Source organism: Magnolia sinica, chromosome 14, assembly GCF_029962835.1.
Source record: "Magnolia sinica isolate HGM2019 chromosome 14, MsV1, whole genome shotgun sequence".
In the NCBI taxonomy this organism is placed as follows: Eukaryota; Viridiplantae; Streptophyta; class Magnoliopsida; order Magnoliales; family Magnoliaceae; genus Magnolia; species Magnolia sinica.
This window is the reverse complement of record NC_080586.1, coordinates 68,467,213-68,487,601: the sequence shown is the minus strand read 5'-3', so window position 1 is coordinate 68,487,601 and position 20,389 is coordinate 68,467,213.

The following is a 20,389-nucleotide window of genomic DNA, read 5'->3' as shown; positions in this document are numbered from 1 at the left end:
CAGTATGGTGTGGCTCATACTGTGGGGCCCACCTTCATGTATGTAATTTTTATCCACGCCGTCCATCCGGACCATACTATAAGGAAACAGTGTCGATTTAATGTTGTATCTTTAAAAACTTACTAGTCCACCATAATGTTTCAGAAATGTTTATTTGCCATCCAACCTGTTGATAAGGTCACATGAGCCTTGAAAGAAAAAAACAAAAAACAAATATCAGCTTGATTCAAAACTTTTGCATTCCATTAATGGCTAAACACAATTGTTTTTATGATATGGTCCACCTAAGAATTGGATCTACTTCATTTATTGGCTCATTTCTATTAGAGCTTCATATGAAATACATACATCAAGGTGGACCCCGCACCTATTCCCCTTTCTACTCCTGGAATTCTTCAGCGAGCCTTTCCATCTCGTAACCAAACTGGCGTGGTGTGAAACACACCGCGGCCTTGGTTGTGTGATCCCACCGTGATATATGTTTTATATGTAAGCCTCCTGCTATTTTGCAAGATTATTTTAAAACATGTGTTAAAAAAGAAGTAGATCCAAAGCTCAAGTGAAACGCACCATAAAAGTTAGTAGGGTGGTTCGCCATTGATAAGATAATATACCTGAATTAAGGGAAAATGGAAATATCCACTTGATCTAAAACTGGTATAGCCACATGGAAGTTTTCAACTTTAGGAATTTAATACCTACTACCTTTTGTGGTATGGTCCATTCGGGTTTTGAATCTATCTTATTTTTTTACCATGCTCTAAAATGATCTCACAAAATGGTTAGAAGGTGTGGATATAATACGTACATCGTGGTGGACCCACAAAACTTAGAGACGTCAACACACCTAAGGTTGGTTCTGTGGCAGACCATGCAATCCTCTATACCACAGTTCGATGGTCAATAATAGAAATATTATTAAATTCAACCGAAAAGAGTACTAAAATTCGTCCATATGGATACACCAGCTTGGGATATATCCTCAGAAAATGGTTGGTGTAAACAGCTCAACAGTCTGGGTCACAGGACCATGGCCCCACTCGTTAGAATAAAACCTTTTATTCGCGCAGAGATAGCCCGGCTTCAATGAATCCCCGGATCCACCGAGGTGGGTGGGATCCCTGACTTATCCATGCCGTCCATCCATTTTGAAAACTTATTTTAGTGTATGATTCTAAAATAAAAACAGATCCAACTCTCAGGTAGCCCACAATACAGTAAACAATGGTAATCAACCATTTACAACTTCTAGTGGGCCACAAAAATTTTGAATTAACCTGATATTTGTGTGGTCTCTACATCCAGGTCTTTTTGACATTATAAATATGTTGGATGGAAAATAAACATTTTAGAACCTATGAAGTTTTTAATGGTGCATATTCAATCACGATGGTTTCATGTGGTATGGTCCACCTAAGATTTAGATCTGCTTCATTTTTTAAACGATGCCCTAAAATGAGCTGTCAAAATAAATGGTTAGTATGGATGTAAGGAAAATATATTGCAATGGGTTCCACATGCACCCAGGGATCCATCCAAAAGCAGAGCTCTAACTGGGAGCATATTAAGTGAAATTCAGGATACACGATTTGGGTGGGACCTAGAGGTGTACACGAACCGAGCTAGCTTGGTTAGCTCACTTGACTCGGCTCGAAAAAGCTCAATTCGACTCGGTTCGAAGCTGAATTCGAACTGATTTTTTGAGCTTAAAAATGAGTTCGAGCGGCCCCAGCTCAGCTTAACTCAGATTGAACCGAGCTCGAATCAAATTCGGATCGAACCAGTTCAGTGACTCGATTACTTTGATATTGATGTTGCTTACCAAGTGTCTGATAAAATGACTCAAAGAAGTGTGGCTGGTAGCAAGGAAGGTACATATATGAAATCAACGCTCTTTTTTTTCTTGACTTTTATATTGCTTAGAAGGTGTTTGATAAAATACCTGTAAAACCATTGTTGTTGTTTCAAATATAGTGAGATTTTGAAGGTGCAGTCTAGGTGTTTGTCAAAATGCTGCAATGACAAACTCGGCTTGATCTTGGTTCGAACTCATCTTTTGATCTTGGCTCGAACTCAACTTGAATTAGCCCGAGCTGCTGACCGAACAGAGCCGAGTTGGTCAATCAGGCTCAAGGACCGAGCCAAGCCAAGTTCAAGCTGAGGTCAACTAATGTTTGAGCCGAGTCGAGCTGAAGCCAGCTCGATTCGGTTCGACTCAATGCACACCCCTAGACTGACCCTGACTGTGGGGCTCAAAGTCATGTATGTCATAAATCCACACTGTCTAACCATTTTGAAAGCTCAATTTTGGGCATTATTCCAAAAATAAAGCTGACTCAAATTTTAAGTAAACCACATCACTCGAAAAAGTTATGATTGAATTCTCACCATTAAAAACTTCATGAATTCCACTGCTAAGTTTATTTGCCATCCAACCTATTGATAAAGTCACCAATACTTAAATGAAGAGAGACAAATATCATCTTGATCCAAAGCTTTTGTCCCCACTCAATCATCATTGTTTCCTGTACTATTGCCACATGGAATTTGGAGTAGTCCATCCCTTTGCCTTGTCATTTAAGGACATAGTCCAAAAACAAAGGCCAAATCCAAAGCTCAAGTGGACCATACCGCATAAATACCGGGATTGATTGCCTATTGCTAAAAACTTATGGAGACTGCAAAAACTTTGAATCCAGCTCATTTTTTTCTTTCATCCATGTATGTGTTACCTTGAAAAGAAGTTAGATGTATAATAAATATCATAGTGGGCCCTAAGAAGGTTTCATCGGTGGGAGTGCCTCATTCCAGTGTTGTGGTCCATTTGGGCTTTGAATTTACTTCAATTTTTAGCTCATGCCATAAAATGATATGGCAAAATAGATGCCTACCCCATTGTTTCCCATTACGTGGCACACTTGAGTTTTATTTTTACCTCATTTTCAAGCTATGCCATAAAATAATGCCGGATATTGGAAGGAAAGTTGCTTATGAGATGAAACATGCGTATCATGAGGCCATTCTCAATGAGATGAACTGAAATCACATAAATATTAGCTTGATCCAAAACTTATTTGGCTGCATAAATGTTTCGGCGGTGGATGTTCAGTTTTCATTGTTTCTTTTGTGTAGCCCACTTGAGTTTTGGATAGAGGTGGGCATCGAGTCGAGTCGGACTAGATTGGGTCCAACTCGACTCGATCCGATTTTTCAAGAACCTGACCCGAATTTGATCCGATCCGAGACCGAGTCCAGTAGGGCTGACTTGATCCGATCCGAATCCTTGTTGGCGTGACCCGAACCGAGTCCGACTCGGTCCGGAAAACCGAATCGAATCAAATCAAGTTGAGTTTGTTCAGTCGATTTGGACTGGGCTGAATCAAGATCGGGAGAGAGAGAGGGAGAGAAAGGAGGAGATGTCACGCCCCAAAATTCGGGTACCCGAATAGGGTGTTCAGGACTCGAATTCCACACCCGTGACCTATATAAAAAAATAAAAAATAAAAATATAAGGTATGACAATTTCATATGCATTTCATTTTTTTTTCACACCATAGCCCAAAACTTTAAAATCCAAACACAAATTAAAATAACTAGTTACATAATTTGTTATTACATCAATGCATAATTATTTAACTTAACTTGAAGTAAGAAAATCAAGTCAAACATTCCTACATTCAGAGTTCTAAAATAGAATAAAATTTATCCTATGTAGAATGACATGCCACGTGCATCTAACCACATTCCATGCTCCACTACTAATAATAGTACCCTACATCTTCAAAATATTCATAACCTGAAACGGTTAAAACATAATGAGTTGACAACTCAATAAGATCACATCAATACCGAGTTGAAATTTTCACAAATATTATCAAATTTAATCTTGATATATTAATCAAAATAAGATGAACATTGGATGTAAAATTATAGTAAATAATTTGACATTCATGAATATGGAATAAATAAATTGTTTAACATAGCTTTTCTAAAAATACTAAGATTTGGAGTGGGCAAAACACTCATCTGTGCTGATCCTTTTAGGGGATGACCCACGGCAGAACACCGGTGTTGATCCTTTTAGGGTATGACCCTCGGCAGAACAGCAGTATAACCTTTTAGGGACAAAAGCCCAGGGCAGTGCACCTGTGTGTACTGATCCTTTTAAGAAATCACCCAGGATAGAGCACCCGTGCCGATCCTTTTGGGAATGACCCTGGGCAGAGTACCCGTGTCATGTTGATCATTTCGAGAATGACCCTGGGTAGAGCACCCATAAGAATCATTGCATAAAAGAATAATTGTTCACATGCGATGCATCTAACTTAGAAGGAAACATTGTAACAAATAATATCAGAGCACCCATAACAAATAATATGGTGATCCTTTTAAGGCAGAGCACCTGTAAGAATCATCGCATAAAAAAAATGATCATATAATAAATATTCATCATCATCACTAGATAATATTAAATGCAACTAATAATAATAATAATATTTACATGGGTTCAGTTGTCAAATAAAGAATATCCTTCAATAGGGAATTACTTATGAATTTTTCAATGTCTAGATTACATAAGGCAATTTCTTATGAATTTTTTAATAGGGATTGATCACTTACCTGCTATGGAAAAATTGTGTGATAGGAGGAAAATAATCTGAAGCGATGCTGATTTCTACGTGTACTAACTTGGATTGATCAACTCTGAACTCGATATGGAACCCTCACGGATACTTTCCCTTCTCCTGAGCTCTCTTTTTCTTCTCACAGATTTTCTCTCGATAGCATGAGAAATAGGGTATAAAAATGATGTCAGGTGAATTGGTGGGTTCTGAGTTTAATGGGTGGTTTAGATTAAGGAGTGGGTCCCACCATGATGATGGCAATCAAGGTGGATGGGTTCCCATCCGCAACCGTACCGCGGAGAAGTGGGAAAGAGAGAGAGAGTCGTGGAGGAGATGGATGCACATGGGGTGACGTGCGTCAGCACGTCACTTTGCTTTGATTTTTTTAGAATGGGCCCCACAGGAATCACGTGATAAATCCACACCGTTCATTAGTTTTGCCCTTCAAAGTTAGAGCATGAGCCCAAAAATGAGGGCCATCCACAGCTCAGGTGGGCCACACCAAAGGCAACAGTGGAACCCACCGTAAAAAAAAAAACGGAGTATTACATTCTACCCACCTTATCAAAATTTCGTCCTCGAAATTTATATACCTAAAAGAGGTTAGGATACTTTTCTCGAATTTCTTGTTCTTACTCCCACGATGCTTCTTCCTCGCTGTGATGACTCCACTGTACCTTCACAAGTGGTATAACTTTCGTCCGAAGTACTTGTTCCTTACGATCGAGAATGCGCACAGGTTGCTCTTCATATATGACATTTTCTTGAATCTCTAACGGCTCCCATTCGATGACATGAGAATCGTCCGGCTTGTACTTTCGAAGCTTGGAGATGTGAAATACATTGTGGATATTGGATAACTGAGGCGGTAGGGCCAGCTTGTATGCTGCAACTCCTACTCTTTGTAGGATCTCGAAAGGTCCGATAAAACATGGCGCGAGCTTCCCTTTCTTTCCAAAACGCATAACTCCTTTCATTGGGAAAACTTTTATGAACACATGATATCTCACACAAAACTCTAAGTCTCTACGTCGATTATCTGCATAGCTATTTTGGTGACTATGGGCGGCGCGCATACGTTCCCGGATGATGTCAATCTTCTTGGAGGTCTCTTGAATAAGTTCTGGTCCTAACAATGTCCTTTCTCCTACTTTGGTCCAACCGCTTGGTGATCTGCAGGGTCTTCCATATAAGCTTCAAATGGTGTCATACCAATGCTAGCTTGGTAGCTATTATTATACGCAAATTCCACCAGCGGCAGATAATCGTCCCAATTGCCCTTGAAGTCGAGAATGCAGCTACGTAACATATCTTCTAAAATCTGATTCGTCCTTTCTATTTGTCCATCAGTCTGTGGGTGAAATGTTGTGCTATAATCGAGAGTAATTCCTAAAGCTTCCTATAGACTTGACCAAAACCGTGATTTAAACCTGGGATCTCGGTCGAAGACGATGGATACTGCAGTACCATGAAGTCGGACGATCTCTTTAATATAAATTTTACTCAACTCCACTACAGATGTAGAAAATTTTATCGGAATGAAGTGTGCAGATTTGGTTAACCTATCCACGATCACCCATACAGTGTCATGGTGTCGACCTGTCTTCGGAAATCCAACTATGAAATCCATGGATATATGCTCCCATTTCCACTTGGGGACCGGTAACGGCTGCAAGAGTCCTGGTGGTCTTCGATGGTCTGCCTTCACTTGTTGACATGTCGCACATTTAGATACGTACTCAGTGATTTCCTGCTTCATGTTGTTCCACCAGTATTGGCGCTTAACATCGTGGTACATTTTAGTCTCCCCTGGATGGATAGTGAATCTTGATCTATGAGCCTCGTCCAAAATCTCTTGCTTCAATTTAGGTTCGTTTGGAACATATAGCCTTCCACGAAACTTAATCCCTTCATCAGTGTCAATTCGTCATTCTGCATTCTCCTTCCCCATTCCTTCTACTCATTTTTCTTGTAGCCAAATGTCTTCCTTCTGAGCTTCTAGAATACGCCGAATCTAAGAGAAAAGTTTATCATGATCTAATCTCAATTCTAAAGATTAATAAGTTAAACTTAGCTATTAAACTTAAGAAAATAAAAATAAAATTACACACCAGGGCAGGCTGTGCTACTAAGTTACTTAGATGCGCCTGAGGTTCTTCAAGCTAGAGTTGCAGATCGAAATCCTTGATGACATTTAGCATCTCCCACTCTTTGATCATTAGGTTGGCCACAAGTCTTCGTATCTTTCTGCTTAGAGCATCGGCCACAACGTTTGCTTTTCCTGAGTGATATGAAATATCGAAATGGTAGTCTTTCAAAAATTTCATTCATCTTCTCTGACGCATATTCAATTCATTCTGATTAAAGAGATACTTTAAACTCTTATGGTCTGAATATAAGTTGAATTATTCCCCATATAGGTAATGCCTCCAAATTTTCAAAGCAAAAACTACTACTGCTAACTCCAGATCATGTGTCGGGTAATTTCACCCCTGAGTCTTTAACTGTCGTGATGCAAATGCGATAGCTTTGCCTCTTTACATAAGAACACATCCTAATCCCTGATATGACGCATCGGTATAAATGACAAATCTTTCTCCTCCGGTCGGTAATACCAGAACTAGGGCTGATGTCAACCGCTTCTTCAGTTCGGTAAATGCCTGCTCACAATCTTGATCCCACTTAAAGTTCGTATTCTTCTTAGTTAGATTAGTTAGGGGTCTTGATATATTAGAGAATCCTTTTATAAATCTTGGATAGTAACCAGCAAGGTTGAGAAAATATCGCACTTCTGACACATTCGAGGGCTGCTCCCATTCTAATATTGCTTCAATTTTAGTTGGGTCCACAGATATCCCTTTCTCTGACACCACATGCCCCAAGAATTTTACTTCATGCTTCCAGAAGTCACATTTTGATAACTTGGCACACACAATTGATTTTCCTTTGACGTTTGTAGAGCGGTCCTGAGATGTTCCTCATGCTCCTCATGAGTCTTGGAGTGTATATAAGAATATCATCGATGAATACAATAACGAATCGATCTAAATAAGGTTTGAATACTCGATTCATAAGATCCACAAATACTGGTGGAGCATTTGTCAATCCAAATGGCATAACCAAGAACTCATAGTGCCCGTAACGAGTCTTAAAAGCCGTCTTGTACACGTCTTCGTCCTTTATTCTCAACTGATGGTAACCTGACCTCAAATCTATTTTAGAAAAGAACCTCGCTCCCTTAAGCTGGTCAAATCAATCTTCAATCATAAGAAAAGGATATTTGTTCTTGATTGTTACTTTATTCAACTGACGATAATTGATACATAATCTCATAGTTTCATCCTTCTTCCTTACAAATAAGACCGGTGCTCCCCATGGTGACATGTTGGCTCTAATGAAACCCTGATCTAGTAACTGTTGGATCTGATCCTTTAATTCTCTTAATTCTACCGGAGCCATACGGTAAGGTGCTTTAGAGATAGGTACAGTTCGGGGCATTAGATCAATACTGAAGTCCACATCTCTCTTTGGAGGTAACCTTGGAATGTCCTGAAAAACTTCTGAAAACTCCCTAACCACAGGTATTTGTTCAATCCCTTCTTGATTGAACAAACCAATCGGCGCATTCCTTCTTCGTTTCCCACAGAATTTCAGTGGAGATCATCCTTTTATGTTCATCGTAATCGTCTTCCTGAAACAATCTATCTTGGCACGATACTGGGACAATCAATCCATTTCTAAGATGACATTATATTCCCTCATAGGCATAATTATGAGATTTGCTCGTAGTATTTCATTTTCAATTATGATGGGGCATTCTTCACATATTTGCTCTAGATTCATGGGCTTACCGAGAGGGATTGCTATGATAATTTTCTTATCTAATCATACGGGTGATATACTAAGTGAGCATATGAATAAATAAGATATAAATGAGTGTATAGCTCCTGAATCGAATAATGCTCTGACAATAGAGGTATAAGCCAAGATAGTACCTTCCACCACATCATTAGTAGCTTCAGCACTATGTTGAGGAGTGATATCTGCAGGTTGTGCTGGGTCCTCATAAGCAGAAGCAGTAGTCTCATACATCTGTGCAGTATCATCTTGAGGTAGCGTCGGATCCTCATAGCTTCGATTTGGGTTCTCATACTCTTAAAGTTGGGTTGGATCATTTGTGAATGAAGATAGAGCGTAAACACATCCTTAAGCTTGAGGTTGGGGCACCTGACTTTCTGGCCTTAGTTGCTGATATTGGGGACGCTTAACATGTTGCGATTGTTGAGGTGGTCTCGGATAAGCTTGAGGGGATCCAGGTTGCTGAGATCGTAGATGTAGCTGTGCAGGCCTCTAAGGATAAGGTTATGATGGTCTCGCAGCTGGATGAATCATCTGAGGGGGCGACGGCGGAGGTCGTTGATACGAAGTAGACGGTGCATAATGAAGAGGCTACCTATAAAACGATCATGGTAGTCCTTGATTCCCTGGATATTGATGACGAGGTGGTAGAAGACAATGGCGGGCAGGATGACCCACATTTTCGTAGTTATGGCAAGTCTCAGTGAATTGGGTTGAAAGTTGTGTAGTGGCATGCCTGGGTACTGATGTTGGCATTATCTTCTGCCGTTTAGTCGCTTCATGTTGTGTGAGAGATGAATGAGGCGTGGTCCTGGCTCCACTCCTCATGTCATTCCTCGACTCGCGGTTCTTCCAATGCTCATCAAAGTCCTTTTCTATTGTGCTGGTGCGTTCCAGTGCTTCTGCATATGTTTTAATAAGAAATGACGTCAGTCGAGTATGGATAAAAGGTTTCAGTCCCTCAACAAACTTCTGCCCTTTATGAAGCTCATTCGGTATGAGAAATGTCGCAAATCGTGCCAACTCTGTAAACTTTGTATCATATTGATGCACCGTCATATCTCCTTGTTCTAATTTCATAAATTCTTTAATCTTTTAAGCATGCATATAAGCTGGAAAGTATTTATCCTCAAACTTTGTGCAGAATTGGTCTCATGTCCACCTTTCTATTTTTTGGTTCTCCCTGGTCGTAGATGCCCACCAATGATCGACTTCTCCTTACAACATATATATTGCTAATTCAACCTTTTATTGCTCGTTACATTTCATAGCTAAGAAAATTTTCTCCATCTGCCTTTTCCAACCCTCAGCTTCACTTGGGTCAGGCCCACCTTTAAATGTAGGCGGTCTCTGCCTCTTAAACTTTTCCAACAAGGACCCCGTCCCTTCAGGGGCTACATGTGTCGCTTGAGTCTGCTTCGGAGATTGAGTTATAAGTACTTGTGTTCCCATAAATGAGGTAAATCTTTCCATCGCCTGGAGGATCTTGTCAATAATTGCTCCTTGCCTAGCTGCATCGGGTACTTGAGTCTCCGATGCGACACCGATGTTCATACTTTGATCCGTTATAACCTAGGATAAATAAAGAGAATTATAAATTTTACTAATAAATTTTAAGATTATAAGAATCATATGGTTCAGTGTAGGTATACATGAAGATCTAAGAAAAGTTGAACTAAGATGTAGTTTAGAATTGTGTGTAGAAATTTCTGGTCATAAGGGTGTTATTCTAATTGATATTTTTGATATTTTTAGACATTATTTTAATTTAAAATTTTTTATATAGATATATCTATAAGTCTACTATACTCCTGTATAATTTCATAATATTTTGAACCCTATAAAATTTTTAAACATTTAGAGAGTACACGCTGTCCAGATTTGGATGATTTTTGAACAGGTTTTTCTTAACCTCAAATATATACATCAAGAGTCAGTGTTTTTAATTTTTATTTATTTTTTTATAAAATTACACTTATCAAGCTTCAATTTAGTTTTTGAATCACCTCAATCAGAGTTTTAATTAAATAGTTATGATTTTTCAAAGTCAGATATGTTATATTGATTATTGCTGCCCAACCTAAGAAATAATTAGAAAAATTCTCAAAAAATTCCTAACATCCAGATTTAATTTTGTATGTTAATATGCAGCCTAAATGAGATCCAAGTATTATATCACAATGGATTAAAATATCCTATATATGTATTCTAAATTTCTCATATCCTTGTGAAGGCCATTCAGGAAGACTTAGAGTTAAATCTCTATTTTAGGTCCAATGTTTAAGATCAACCTGGCTCTAATACCAACTTTGTCATGCCCCAAAATTTGGGTACCTGAATAGGGTGTCCAGGACCTGAATTCCAGACCCGTAACCTATATAAAAAAAATAAAAATAAAAAGATAAGGTATGATAATTTCATATGCATTTCATTTTTTTTTCCACACCATAGCCCAAAACTTTAAAATCCAAACACAAACTAAAATAACTAATTACATAATCTATTATTACATCAATGCATAATTATTTAACTTAACTTGAAATAAGAAAATCAAGTTAAACATTACTACATTTAGAGTTCTAAAATAAAATAAAATTTATCCTACATAAAATGACATGCCACGTGTATCTAACCATATTCCATGCTCCACTACTAATAATAGTACCCTGCATCTTCAAAATATTCATAATCTGAAACGGTTAAAACATAATGAGTTGACAACTCAATATGATCACATCAATCCCGAGTTGAAAATCTCACAAATATTACCAAATTTAATCTCGACATATTAATCAAAATAAGACAAACATTGAATGTAAAATCATAGTAAATAATTTGACATTCATGAATATAAAATGAATAAATTGTTTAACATAGCATTTCTAAAAATACTAAGATTTAGAGTGGGCAAAACACTCATGTGTGCTAATCCTTTTAGGGGATGACCCACGACAGATCACCGGTGTTGATCCTTTCAGGGTATGACCCTCGGCAGAGTAGCGGTATAACCTTTTAGGGACAAAAGCCCAGGGCAATGCACCCATGTGTACTGATCCTTTTAGGGAATCACCCAAGGCAGAGCACCCATGCTGATCCTTTTGGGAATGACCCTGGGCAGAGCACCCTTGTCGTGCTGATCATTTCGGGAATGACCCTGGGCAGAGCGCCCGTAAGAATCATTGCATAAAAGAATAATTGTTCACATGCAATGCATCTAACTTACAAGGAAACATTGTAACAAATAATATCAGAGCACCCATAACAAATAATATGGTGATCCTTTTAAGGCAGAGCACCTGTAAGAATCATTGCATAAAAAAAATAATTGATCACATAATAAATATTCATCATCACCACTAGATAATATTAAATGCAAATAATAATAATAATATTTGCATTGGTTCAGTAGTCAAATAAAGAATATCCTTCAATAGGGAATTACTTATGATTTTTTCAATGTCTAGATTATATAAGGCAATTTCTTATGAATATTTCAATAGGGATTGATCACCTACCTACTATGGAAAAATTGTGTGATGGGAGGAAAATAATCTGAAGTGATGATGATTTCTACGTGTACTAACTTGGATTGATCAACTCTGAACTCGATGTAGAACCTCACGAATACTCTCCCTTCTCCTGAGCTCTTTTTTTCTTCTCACAGATTTTCTCTATGGTTTTCTCTCGATAGCATGAGAAATATGGTATAAAAATGATGTCAGGTGAGTTGGTGGGTTCTGAGTTTAATGAGTGGTTTAGATTGAGGAGTGGGTCCCACCATGATGATGGCAATCAAGGTGGATGGGTTCCCATCCGCAACCGTACTACAGAGAAGTGGGAAAGAGAGAGAGAGAGTTGTGGAGGAGATGGATGCACATGGGGTGATGTGCGTCAGCACGTCACTTTGTTTTGATTTTTTTTTTGAGAATGGGCCCCACAGGAATCACGTGATAAATCCACAGCGTTCATTAGTTTTGCCCTTCAAAGTTAGAGCATGAGCCCAAAAATGAGGGCCATCCACAACTCAGGTGGGCCACACCAAAGGCAACACTGGAACCCACCGTTTAAAAAAATGGAGTATTATAGGAGATGTGGGAAACCGGGAGAAAAAGAAGTAGAGAAATGAGGAGAGAAAGAAGGAGAGGAGGGAAATCGGGAGAGAAAGGAGGAGAGATGGGTGGGTGCGGCGCCTCTTTCGGGTAGAGAAAGAGGGGTTAGGGTTCGTTCGGATCAAGATGGGTAGAGAGATGGATAGTAAAAAGTAAAAGGTAAAAAAATACATGTAAAAAACTTACATATAGGACCTGACCGAATCGGGTTGGATCGGTTCGGATCGAATTGGTCCGGATTCACCACGTTCCAAACTCAATCTGATGTACGATCGGATCTGAGTGGTCCTACTCGATCCGCACCGATCCAGGCCTTTGGATCGGTTCGAATCGGGTCGGATTGTGCCCCGTTCTAATTTTGGATCTATCTTATTTTTTTAGTTCGTATTCTAATCCAGAAAAATGGATGAACGGAGTAGATTTCTCACAAATATCGTAGGTCTCATTGACAAACATCATAGTAGGTCTCATTGACAGTCCGTTGTATCCATCGGTTAGGGGCCACACCACTGCAAATATGAAAATGCACACCTTTGGAACCTTCCTGATCCACCCTTACGTTCATATGCCATCCAAGTCGTTCAGAAGGTTTTCAGAAGTTGATTCGTACTGGAATGAAGGCAAAGCACAAATATTAGCTTGATCCAAAACTTCTCGGACCTAGGAAGGTTTCAACGGTGGGGATTAAATTCCTACTTTTTAATGTGGTGTGGCCTACCTAAGTTTTAGAGCTTCATTTTTGGCTCAACTATTAAAATGATCTGAAAAAAATGAACGTACGGAGTGGATATAACAAAGACATCAGAGTGGGGCCCACAGAGCATAGGGTTGCAGGGGATTAGCATCCTCCCTCATCCAACATCCATCCAGGTCTCCCAGTGTTTGACCTTTTATCCTTGGAATATGGACGGTTGCCAACGGGCGCGGATTAGCTACTGACAAGTTGAGTAGCAAGACTAGCTACTGAGGTGACGTCACCAAGTTTCCTGAGCCCCACCATGATGTCTGTTTTGTATCCACGCCTTCCATTCATTTGTAGAGATCATTTTAGGGCAAGATGCAAAGAATGAGTTAAATCCAAAGATCCAGTGGACCCAACACAGAAAACTGTGGGAACAGTGACGTCCACCATTAAAAACTTCTAAAGGCCACAAAATGTTTAAATCAAGCTGATATTTGTGTTTTCCCTTCTTTCACGTATTTTTTAACTTTTGAACGGGTTGGATTTCAAATAAACATTATGGTGGGCCTTAGGATAGTTTCAATGGTGGGAATCACTCTCCCCACTGCTTTCTGTGGTGGGATCCACTACAGCTTTTTATCTCCCTCATTCCTTGGCTCATGCACTAAAATGATATCTCAAAATGGATGGACAGTGTGGATACAACACATACATCATAATTGAGCCACATAACTTGGTGACGTCAGTAGCAGACTCGCCACTCAACCTGTCAGTATCTAATCTGCGTTCGTTGCGAACGGGGTTCTTCCAGTCAGTTCCCTGGTTCGTGGATCAACAAACCTGATCCATGATCTTGATAGCAGTACCACGGGCCCACCAGTACAATCTCAAGACCATGGAGTTTGGACCGTTCATCAAGTGATGAATTTTTAAGTTCAACAAATCAAAACCCTACACGTGGCCCAGATGATGAGTTCTAGATGGGCGTGGATTAGGTACTACTCCCTACCTATTCCATGCTCCAGACAGGCAGAGGGGACACTTGGGTTATGTATGAATTTTATCCACACCGTTCATCCATTTTTTCATATTATTTTAGATGATTCGCTCAAACATAAGGCTGATCCAATACTCAAGTAGACCACACTACATGAAGCGGTGATGCTAAAGACATCCACCATTGAAACCATTTTATGGCCACCATATTGTTTATTTTACATCCAACATGTTGATATGGTGATATACACCGTGATGAAGTAATAACAATTTTTCAACGGTAGGAATTTAATCCCTACTATGTGGTCCATTTGGACCTTTGATCTTACTACTGAAAAATGGAGGCCACAGAATGTCTAGTTAGAACCCACGGGCTCCTTGTAGCAGGAGTCGTAGGTAAATCCACCTCCATCCGGAATCGGTACTACCCTCTTGGGACAGGCTGGGCTTCAGTCGGCTTCCGTAATGTAGGACGCGGATTGCGTCCTACCCTCGCCTGGACAGGCTCGATTGCGTCCGACCCCGCTTGGGTGGGCTTTGTGGGGCCTACCATGATGTAAGTTTTTTATCCATACCGTTCATCACTTTTCTAAGATCATTTTAAGCTATGATTCTAAAAACGAGCAAGTCCACAGCTTCATTAGACCATGCCAAAGGAATATGTAGTGATAATGACACCCACCATTGAAACCTTTCTAAGGGCCACCGTGATTTTTTTTTACCACCCAACTTATTCATAAGGTCATGTAGACGTGGATTTAGTGAAAACAAAATATCAGCTTGATTTGAAACTTTTCCAACTCCCAAGAAGTTTTTAATGGTGGACGTTCAATCCCCACTTTGTGGCCCACTTAAGCCTCATACCTGCCTCATTTTTTGGATCATGGCTTAAAATGATATGAGAAAAATGATGGTAGATAAAACACTTACATCATGATGGGCCTCACAGATCCTTGCCCGGACATATTACTATCCAGGCCGGGTAGGACAATTCATGTCCGTAATGTATTGATTTCATCCAAATCAAGGGCATACCATTGGTAAGTTATTTATCAAAAGTCATAATGAGCATGTGATCTTAGACATCTAATCAATGACTATTCATTAAAAAAGATAAATGTGCTTCTTTTTTTTTTTTTACTAAGCCCAAGGTTTATTAATGGCCTTAAAATAGACTCCATTTTTAAATACTTATTTTTTAAAGAATTTTAATACCTTTTTAATCTTGGGTGGATAAAAATATTCTTTGATATTCTTCTCCTAACTTTTTTTTTTTTATCACTACTCTCTAGCTAACTTTTCTTTTACCATTATATTATTGTGATCTTTCGTGTTTTTCAATTACTCATCGGTTATTTTTCGTACTTTCCAACTACTATCTTGGTAAGAACCTCCCTTCTTTTTGCCTGTTATGTTGAGATGGTTTGTTTTGGATGAAAATGAGAGGAAATGAGATGAAAAATATATATATTACACAAATTACATTGTTAAAAGATGAGTAATTTTTCTTTTTAAAAAAAAATAATAATTATGCAAATGAATTTTTTATTCATAAATAGATATAAGGAAAGGAAAAAAAGGGATAGCAAAAGCTTCACTTTTGAAATATGGGTTTTTCAAAAAATTTCTATTTAGATGGGTTTGCATAGGAAGAAACTAATGACAGTTGAAAATTGTGATTACAGTTTTTCAACATTACGCAATATCTTGGAAGTGGTCATAACTCCCTTGTTACCAATCAGATCAATGCGATTTTGAACATGTTGGAAAGATAATTTGAATACCTTTCAAATAGAACTATAATAATCTCATTTAGACACTATTTTACTTTTCAAAAGTGGGTCCAAAGATCAGTTCTTGTCAAAAGACCCATTTAGGCCAAATCTTTTGAAGAAAGAAGAACTCATCTTCTAAAAATGAAGTTTTTGATATATCTCATCTCCTTATACCAATTTCTTTACAAGCAGATTTATCTAAGTAGATTTTTTGCAAAAAGAAAAATCTATCTTTTAAAGGTAGAGTTATTTTTTTTTTCCTTGTTTTAGCTATTTATTATCAAAAGATTCATATACACAAAATCTTTTGAAGAAAGAAGAAGAACAAATTTTTTAAAAGTAAAATTTTTGTAATATTCTTTTTATGTTATTTCTCTCATTTACTTTCCAAAGAAACCCATTTTTGTTGATTTTAAGCACTTTAGGTCTAAAAAATTAAGTTTTTAAAGACGGATGATATTTTGGGGCTCCCAACAGACCTCAAGTTTACTTATGGAAAAAACCCAAAGATAATAACAATGGTCCGGATTCATTGGAAAACTCAAATGTCCGAGGTCATGTAATCAGTCCTATTTTTCGAGTCTTGCTTAATCCAAAATGGGTTCCATGATTTTGATGGTCTAGATTGATACAAAATGCATACTCCATGTGCATTATATGTTTTTCTTTTTTCTCTCACTTAAGTTTTGGAGAAATACGTCCGGCTTATTATTATCGGACATGCGGGGCCTATGGCCGTTGGACGTGGGCTATTCTCGGTGATTTAAAATTGTTGGTCTGACTACTAAACAACTGAAGTTGGTTGCCTAGAAAATTTTCAAAACTGTAAGATTCTAAAATTCTTATCACAGGTACATGAATCAATGATAAAGAGAACAATCTTTATTTTAAAAACAGAGACTCATCAATGGTTTTAAATGTTCCATTCAGAGAAAGTTTCAATATGTAATCTATCCATAGTGTTTCTCACTATATAAATAGTTTAGATCATTAGAAATAACCTAGATTTAACGAATATAGCACAAAGGCATCTTACGGGAACAAGTTGGGGCACATTGCACTAAACCTTTTTTTAACCATGGAAACGTGAGTTAGAGACTTGTCTATTTTAATTTTTAAATGTCAGTAGATCAATATTTAAAAAAAAAATGGTACCAAAGATCCTAATGAATCAGAACATGGTGGAACCATCTCTATACAATACACATAAGCGGGATTATGTGCCAATCTAGACCATCCATCTAGTGTGACTGATCACAAATGGCCTATGATTCGAAATAACTATCATAAAATTGTTTGGCTCGAAATTTGATCATTGGTATGCGTATGTGATGTCAGGCATGCCGAAGCATGATGCGGCTCAATCTGAACCGAACGCCTTGACCCTAAGTGTCAAGATAGACAGGAAAATCAAGAGCGGACGTCTATGACCGAGAACTTAGCAGTTCAACCATCTATTCAGTCATATGTGATAAAGACTACGTGATTTGTGAATGAGAGGGTTCATCCTTCTAATGAGTTCCTTTTGCCTTTCAGCCAAAATGATTTTTTTCTTACCATGATAGCAGAGATTTATTGATTAGCATAATATAAGAGTAGAAGGAAAGAAGTTGTATTTATGAAAGATAAACAATTACAAAAGAGAAAATCCTCAACGATCCAACGACTGTGGCGTCAATGCTGGGTTTCTAAAGCTAAGGTCTTTCTTAATTCAGTGACTTAAGTGTAGACGAAGGAAATTATACTAAAGAGAATAAGAAAAATGTCTTCCTTGGTCCAACAACATCGTCGTAGATGAAGGAAATTATACTACAAGCTAAATTAAGTCAGTCTAGTGTAGTAGCGTTACATCATCATCGCATAGACGAAGGGAATTACACTATAAGCTAATTTAAGCCGGTCCATCATAATAGCGTAGATAGACTAAATTATACTACTCATAAGTTAAAATTGATTTAGGGTAAAGGTGCAGACGGACTGGATAACATAAAAAAGCTATGCTAAATTAAGATAACAGGTAAACTAGGATAAATAACGTTATGTTGTAGAGTTGTTTTGGGTTGGATTTGCAAGGGCCCATATCTCTTCGATCTTCCTCCTATTTATAGAGATTTTAAGTGATAGCTGGAGGGGGATCTTCATAACCACTTTTCACATTTGTTGATGTGGAAATAACGGTCTGGGCTTGTGAATAGTTATAGACTATTATGTAATACCATTTGTGTTACTAATTTGTTGTGGGTTAGTCATTGGTTGCGTTCACGTCCTAAGTCCATTACGTAGGCGAGGTTTCTTCATATCACACCACATTTAGATGATTGATATTATTTATTTCGCTCAAATGTGCATTGTGCATCATGAAAATCGACCAACTTGGCATTGGCTTTATGTTGCTTCATAACTCGAGGTGTTTCAATTGTATGGGTTTCTTCTATATGATCTTATGATGCATCAGCCGAATTCGTCTCTAGCTATGACAGTATTTTGGTTGTTACCATTACTGGTTATGAAGCTACTAAGGTAAGTGTCGACTGTGCTACATGAGCAAGATATGTGACACACGTCCCATGACAATAGCTAACTGGACTTACCTTTTTTGGGTACTCACAACTTTTCAGATTCTGATAAAATTTAGTTGTCAGAGTATCAAAAAATATATTTTATTTATCTTTTATTGAGATCTCGCTGCCATGTGGTATCATCTGAGTCACTAGATTTGACAAAGTTAGATCAGGTGTAAACAAAAATATTTGATTATTTTCCTTCATTATTCAATAACAACTATTAGCCACCTATCATAGTTGGTCCCATTAGATGCCATATGTTTTAGCTTTACAATATCATGGACCCAAAGGGAGACTGGTCTACTTATTAGGTGGGCTAAATATGTATGCTTAATACCACACCACAACATGATACACATGCATGTTTCTACCCCTCGAGTGCATCTTAAATGATGACATGACCATTTATGTTATGGACTCTACCCCTCTTTGCTAATTAGGCTAGGACTCATACCAATCGGGCTTGGACTCTACGCTACTCGATCCATCAAGAGAAGCCCTTATTGAAGAAGTGATTATGTCGAATGGCCGATATTCAAATCCAAGATTGTTTAGGATCACAATGAAACATGATTATAAGATCACAACATCTTTTTTGTACTACGACATTAACAATGGGGGATTTTTTGCCCACACATGCAATTAGTTTTCAATTGCAGCTAACTTTGTATGTATAAGGGTTATGAAAACAAATTTTAAATAAAATTATAAGTATTTTGAGAATTCAAAAACATGCATGCTTAACAATTTGTGGTTAAGGTTTCACCGGCAATGCACTCAATGATAAAGATACAATCAACTTTCTTCACTTCTCTTAATGCAAATAGCCCGTAACCAGTTCCCCTCTTTGCTGCATGCAGCCCTCATCAGATGAAGAGGAGATCATGCAATTCTCTATGGTGTCTACCATGTCACACATGCAAAAACCACTCCATCCATCAAGTGAGAACCATTATTTGAATTGTAAATATAAAATATTAGCCATATAAAATATTTATATGGATCACACCAATGGGTACATTATAATATTGTCCCAATAACACTAAGTTCACATGATGTGGCTCACTTGAGTTTCCTAATAGAATGGTTTTTTTTTTTTTTTATCCTCTCTTCGTCATGGTGAGTTAGACTTGATTAATGGATTCAATGAAAGATACTCTATGGTGATACTCCACATTATAGCACACACATAAACCTATGGTCAACATCCCATTCATAGTATTCCATATGGTGTGGCACATCTAAGTCATAGATCTAGTTGACCTAAAATCAACTATAGCCTCTAAAGACAAGTATATTTTACACTTAAAGTATGGCGGACTCAAAGGCTTGGGTGTTTTGTGCACCACTTAAAACGGGTATTGTAGAGGATTATATATTATTATAGTATAATATTGGCGCCATACTTTATCAAAACCTTATGGAAAGAAAGGGAGAAGAATATAAGGGAAAGATCACATGCATTTAAACATTAGTCATGTGCAACTTATTGATTGTGATGGTCCATTCTTATGTGTGTGGCCCACTTTTTTATGTAAAGTGATGTCTTGAATAGTATTTAGACATGTCTTTACATGTGTGTGGGGTGATTGTTTGTCTCTTATATATATTTTTTACTTATTCCCTTTTATGAGAGAGAAATGTTCTACAAAGAAATGTGTAGAGAGAGAGAGAGAGTTCCTTGGAACCTAAAATCCCAGGTTAGAGAATTTTTCATTTCCTTAATGGTGTGAGTATATATTCTCTTCTTAAGTGAAAAGAGAATTTCTTGTATACATGA